Consider the following 6,943-nt stretch of genomic DNA (forward strand, 5'->3'; position numbering starts at 1 on the left):
ATATTAACACCTCCAGCAGATCGCATACTCAGCATGTTTTGAATATGGTGTAGGAAATGCACGTGGAATGTGGGTTTCCCATACTACATTCTGGTGAAAACTAGCCCTAAAGCAATTCTGGAACAAAATCATATACAGGCAGTCCCCGAGTTACGAACATCCGAGTTGCGAATGACTCCTACTTACGAGTGGAGTTGGCGTGCCGTCACTGCTGGCCGCTTGCACTCCACACTGGTCCCGGACATAGGCGTGCGCACAGGGTGTGCCAGGTGTGCCTGGGCACACCCTAATCGCCTTGTGTGGTGCATATTCCCCCGTGTTTAGACCACTGATATTTCATCAAATAAAAAAATGTAAAAAATTAAATCTTAAAAAATAATAAAAATAAAACTACTGACACTGTCCATTGCCCTACTGACACCAATCTCTGTCCTTATGACACCGTCCTCTGCTCTACTGACACCATCATTACATATACACATGCACACACATGCATATGTGTTTGAGCTTTGGGGTGCACACCCTAATGCAATAGGCTGTGCACACCTATGGTCCCGGATACCGCAGAGCAGCCATCTTGCAGCACCAGACACATCCGACATTGCAGTACTGCATGGATACAAGAGCCCCAAATACCATGACTGACACCCAGAAGCGCCCAAAACATCCAACATCACTGCATAGGCTGGAGCTACACTTAAAAAATGTACTGTTCCGAATTACAAACCAATTCGATATAAAGTGATTGTAAAATCTCATATTTTTTATAAAATTAAAAATAAACATGTTATGCCCCGAACACACGATCAGATTTTCTGACAACAAAAGCCTGGATTTTTTTTCCGAAGGATGTTGGCTCAAAATTGTCTTGCACACACACGATCACAAATGTTGGCCCAAAATTCCGAACCTGGGAACATGGTGACGTACAAGATGTACGATGAGCCGAGAAAAAGAAAGTTCAATAGCCTTCTGCTTGATTCAGAGCATACGCAAACTTTTGTGCGACGGACTTGTGTACACACGATCTGACTTTCCGACAACAAGTTTTGTTGTCTGAAAATTTGAGAACCTGCTCTCAAACATTTGTGGGCGGATATTCGGACCGCAAATGTTCAATGGAGCATACACACGGTCGGACTTTCCGACAACAAGCTCACATCGAACATTTCCCGTCGGAAATTACGATCGTGTGTATACGGCATTGAAATTGCCTCCTCTGCTGCAGTGGATTTGCACACAGCAGACCGGATCCTCCTCTTCTCGGGTGCCTCTTGGGCTCTCCTGGCCCCTCCTTCCTGTTGGGTGACCCCACAGCAAGAAACTTGCTATGGGGCACCTGAGCCGAGTCTCAGCATCCTGTGTCCATTCAGACACAGAGTTTCGGCCCTGCCCCTCGCCCCCTTTCTATTCTCATTGGCTGACTGACTTTGATTGACAGCAGAGGGAGCCAACGGCACTGCACTGCTGTCTCAGGCAATGAGGGGGGGGGGGGGGTCCTGAACCGCCGAGACATTTCTACAACATCACTGGAGCAAGAGGGACCTCAGGTAAGCATTAGGGGGGCTGCTGCACACAGAAGGCTCTTTCTCTTGCATAGAACCTTCTGACTTTACAACCACTTTATGAACAAATATACAGTCCCTATCTTGTTCGTAACCTGGGAACCACCTGTACAACTTGCTAACCATTAATAGAATCTGTCCCAAGCTGCATCATTTATTGCATAGTTGGAAGACAGGTTTCTAGAGTGTCTAGAAATTCTCCATGAATTCCAGGGACAGTTCTGCCCACACAGACCTACTCAAGCTGGCCATAGATGTGTCATTTTTACCTTCAATCAGTGGGTTGAATGAAAATAAACTGATCCAATTCCCCCATCTACACACAACAACATTGATGGGGGAATCCTCCCTCCTATGTCATTGTATTCTGACAGTGGGAGGAATTCCTCTCCTTGTGAAACTTGTGATTGGTTCTCAGTGATCACAAGGCACAGAGCCACTCTGAATGCCTCTGTGCTATCTGTGACCTGTGCTATCCAATGACAGCTCTACCACGGGCATTCAAAGGGCGTACTGGATGTGTTTTCTACAGCACCATTTATAAACTGCACTCCAAAGTTGAGTCCACCTACCCACTGTTCAGTCAGAATGGCTTAGTAGTAAGTTGGTTAAACATTTGCTATAATTCATATCTCTGTGGATATACGTACACTATATTGCCAAAAGTATTGGGACACCTGCCTTTTACATGCAAATGAACTTTAATGGCATCCCAGTCTTAGTCCGTAGGGTTCAATATTGAGTTGGCCCACCCTTTGCAGCTATAACAGCTTCAATTCTTCTGGGAAGTCTGTACACAAGGTATAGGAGTGTGTCTATTGGACGAGAAGGCCTTGCTCGCAGTCTCCGCTCTAATTCATCCCAAAGGTCTACTATCGGCTTGAGGTCAGGACTCTGTCCAGGCCAGTCAAGTTCCTCCACCCCAAACTCGCTCATCCATGTCTTTATGGACCTTGCTTTGTGCACTGGTCCAAATCATTTGGTGGAGGGGATTATGGTGTGGGGTTGTTTTTCAGGGGTTGGGCTTGGCCCCTTAGTTCCAGTGAAGGAAACTCTTAAAGGGATTGTAAACCCTCGTGTTTTTTCACCCTAATGCATCCTATGCATTAAGATGAAAAAACTTCTGTCACTGAGCAGCCCCCCATTTTACTCACCTGAGCCCGTTCGGTCCCCTGCCGGAGACGCGCTCTACCCCTCTGGCTGGGGTTTTCGGCTATTGATTGGATAGATTGATAGCAGCGCAGCCATTGGCTCCCGCTGCTGTCAATCAAATCCAATGACGCGGGCACGGGGGGCACAGAATGCCGAACTCAGGAGCGTGCCCACAAGGTAACTCTCAGGAAGAGCACTTCCCCTAGGGGTTTACCAATGCAGGGAGGAACCTCGGGCGCCGTTGGGGGACCCCAGAAGACGAGGAACGGCGCCACTCTGTGCAAAACGAACTGCACAGTAGAAAAAAAACACAAGAGTTTACAACCCCTTTAAGGCATCAGCATACCAAGACATTTTGGACAATTTCATGCTTCCAACTTTGTGGGAACAGTTTGGGAATGGCCCCTTCCTGTTCCAACACCAAGAGTCCTGACCTCAACCCAATAGAACACCTTTGGGATAAATTGGAGCAGAGACTGCAAGCCTGGCCTTCTTGTCCAACATCAGTGCCTGACCTCACAAATGCACTTCTGGTAGAATTCCCATAGACACACTCCTAAACCTTCCCAGAAGAGTTGAAGCTGTTATAGCTGCAAAGGGTGGGCCAACTCAATATTGAACCCTACAGACTTAGACCCCATACACACTATTACATTTTCTGCAGATTTTTGTCTTCAGATTTACCAAAACCATGTAGTGCAAGGGCCTGCCTGATTGCTTACAAATTGAAACTCTTATGCCACGTACACACGGTTGGACTTTCCGACGGGAAATGTTCAATGTGAGCTTGTTGTCGGAAAGTCCGACCGTGTGTAGGCTACATCGAACATTTGCTGTCGGAATTTCCGCCCACAAATGTTTGAGAGCTGGTTCTCAAATTTTCCGACAACTTCACTTGTTGTCGGAAAGTCTGATCGTGTGTACACAAGTCCGTCGCACAAAAGCTTACGCATGCTCGGAATCAAGCAGAAGGAGCCGCACTGGCTATCGAACTTCATTTTTCTTGACTCGTCGTACGTCTTGTACGTCACCGCGTTCTTACGTTCGGAATTTCTGACAACATTTGTGTGACCGTGTGTGTGCAAGACAAGTTTGAGCCAACACCCTTTGGAAAAAAAAATCCACAGTTTTGTTGTCGGAAAATCTGATCGTGTGTACATAGCATTTAGGTTTGACCTCATATTATATGGTTTTGGTAAATCTGAAGAAAATCTAATAGTGTGTATGAGGCTTTAGACTGGGATGTTCATGTGCGTGTAAAGGCAGGCGTTCCAATACTTTTGATAATATAGAGAGTGTAATTATATATATATATATATATACACACACACACACACACACACACAAGCTACAAGCTCACCGGCAATGTTTAGTACCATAAATAATTGCATTATTAAAGTTGTGATAGGAGTGTGGCCACACACAGTGCTTTAAATCATCTGATCCAAACCAATCAACCACATAAATCGATCGAAATATCGGTTACACTATATATGTTCCATACATTTTTACACTTAGTTGAAATTGACTCCGTACAATAATAATTGTATAAAAACATTTGACTGAAGCACGGATCTCCTGAGTGATCAGAGATGGTGAATCGTGGGAATTGCTTAGGGTGCACGAAAACATTCCCCACTGCAATCGATCTTTTTTTTTCTGCCACAAACAATCGACTTGGATCACTCCAAACCATCATTCATCGCTCATTGTAATGCCATTTTTGTCTTGCTTGATCAATGTTGAATCTGATTGGATTAGACACCAATTATTCTGTTTTATTGCACCATGTATGGTTCACCATAACGGCTCCCTATGCAGTAGCGGTTAATCGCTATTTACTAACAATCACAAAATACTCTAAAAGTGTGTGACTGATCACTATATCATGCCACAGGACTCCACTGGCAGCACATGACAGCTGTGTGTGCAGTATATACACTTACCAATCCACAGAGTGTTTCCTGTGATCTGAGTGTATGAGTATATCCTCCACCAGCCTCAGCTCTTCAGTCTTCACAACATCACACTGATATAATAGCAGCACCAAACTGACACTTATCTGCCTCTATATAGGAGGGATTGTATATTGGAGGAACTGCAACATCAATGTGACTCAGCAAAACACTAGCTGGATGTCTATACAAAGCCTCTGCTAAAACTCCATATCCATAGCTAGTGCTGCCACCTAGTGGTCCCTCTTTTTATTGCACCTTTCTATGCCTTGGTCAGTCTTTTTCTACTTTCTTAGTTTTAAATGTAGTATTATTATTTTATTTAACCACTTGACCTCCGGAAGATTTCACCCCCTTCATGACCAGGCCTTTTTTTGCCATTTGTTACTTTAGCTGACAATTGCGCAGTCATGCAATGCTGTACACAAACAAAATTTATATAATTGTTTTTTTCACACAAATAGAGCTTACTTTTGGTGGTATTTGATCCCCACTGTTTAAAAAAAAAAAAAAAAAAATTGGGGGGATATAAACGAAAAAAGACTGAGTTTTGGGGAAAAAAAGAATTATATATATATATATATATATATATATATATATATATATATATATATATATATATATATATATATATATATATACATATATATATATTTTGTTTGCTTTCTGCTATAAAACATACAATAAAAAAAAATCAAATCAGCCCTCATTCACATTGGAGCGACTTGTCGTGTAATCTGGCAGGTCAAATCGCATGGCAAGTCACACCCCATTGTCGGCAATGGACATGAAGAAGTAGTTCCTGTACTACTATTGGCGATTTCAGGTGTGACTTGCATAGACATCTTTGCATGAAGCCACACAGATGTATTCAATGTTGCACTTGAAGTCGCACTGACATGCGGCTTTGAATTCATGCGATTTCAGGTGAAGTCGCATGATTTCCAAGCCGCATTCAAAGTGAACGAGAGCTCACCAAGCCGCTCAGCGGATGCAAACGACCAATCATTGGCTGAGACCTGCTGATCAGCTTGTGCTGTGATGAATCACAGCACAGCTGGACCATCACATACTCGGTATGCGATCCAGCGCAGGGCCACTTTGTGATGCAGAATTGGTAAGCAGTTAAAATTTTACTAAACAGTTGCTGTTAAATCCACAGTCCAATCCTTCACATTCATCGAAAACAATCACTAAAAGATCTTTAACCGCTAGCCTACCGCCCACCGTCATATGACGGCCGGACGGTAAGCCTATTGTTCTGAGTGGACGTCATATGACGTCCACCGTTTAAACAGGGCATGCGCGCGATCGTGAGCGCGCAGCCCTGTACTGTCGGTGGCGGCGTGTCACCGAGACACCGCTCGTCACCGACAGGGGTGAACAGCCACTGCACATGGCTGTTTACCACATGATCGGCCGTGATGAAGTCACGGCCGATCACTAATGGTACATCCCGCATTGCACGGCGCATGCGCGCGATCGTGAGCGCACTGCGCGTGCACGTCGGTGGCGGCGTGTTCCCCGGGAACACTGCTCGTCACCGACGATAGTTTACATCCATTGGCCAGTACTGTGTACCATGTGATCGGCTGTGATCCATTCACAGCCGATCACTAAGTGTAAACAAAGACCTGTCACTAGCTGTTACTAGCCCTTCTCTCCTCACACACCGTTTCCAGTGTGAGGAGAGAAGAGCCAGGAGCAGTGAGTTACAGATCTTTGTATTTGTAGTGTCTGCACCAACACCACTTCTGTCCCATCGCCCCCCCCAATTGTCATCTGTCACCCAACAGTCACCCCATAAAAAGTGCACCTGTCACATAGAGACTGCCATTAGTGACCATCAGCGGTGCCCTGTCACCCACCAGTGACCGTGCCCTGTCACCCGTCACCCATCAGTGACCTGCCCTGTCACCCGTCACCCATCAGTGACCTGCCCTGTCACCCGTCACCCATCAGTGACCTGCCCTGTCATCCGTCACCCATCAGTGACCTGCCCTGTCACCCGTCACCCATCAGTGACCTGCCCTGTCATCCGTCACCCATCAGTGACCTGCCCTGTCACCCGTCACCCACCAGTGACCGTGCCCTGTCACCCGTCACCCACCAGTGACCATCAGCGGTGCACCCGTCACCCATCAGTGACGTCGCCTGTCAACAATCTGTGACTGTCACTGTCCGTGGCCTGTCACCCATCAGTGACCGTGCCCTCTCACCCGTCACCCATCAGTGACTGTACCCTGTCACCCATCAGTGACCATCAGCAGT

The 6,943-nt window shown here is 45.9% G+C and overlaps 1 protein-coding gene across 1 annotated transcript in view; it reads right to left on the reverse strand.

Moving 5' to 3' along the window:
* AIFM2 (AIF family member 2) overlaps window positions 1-4,881 on the reverse strand; it is a 76,954-nt gene extending 72,073 nt beyond the window's left edge. Inside the window, exon 1 of the mRNA XM_073596697.1 lies at window positions 4,664-4,881. The gene's annotated coding sequence lies outside the window, so the exon portion shown is untranslated. The remainder of the gene's footprint in view (window positions 1-4,663) is intronic.
* Between the last annotated feature and the right edge of the window lie 2,062 nt (window positions 4,882-6,943).

Source organism: Aquarana catesbeiana, linkage group LG08 (assembly GCF_042186555.1).
Source record: "Aquarana catesbeiana isolate 2022-GZ linkage group LG08, ASM4218655v1, whole genome shotgun sequence".
In the NCBI taxonomy this organism is placed as follows: Eukaryota; Metazoa; Chordata; class Amphibia; order Anura; family Ranidae; genus Aquarana; species Aquarana catesbeiana.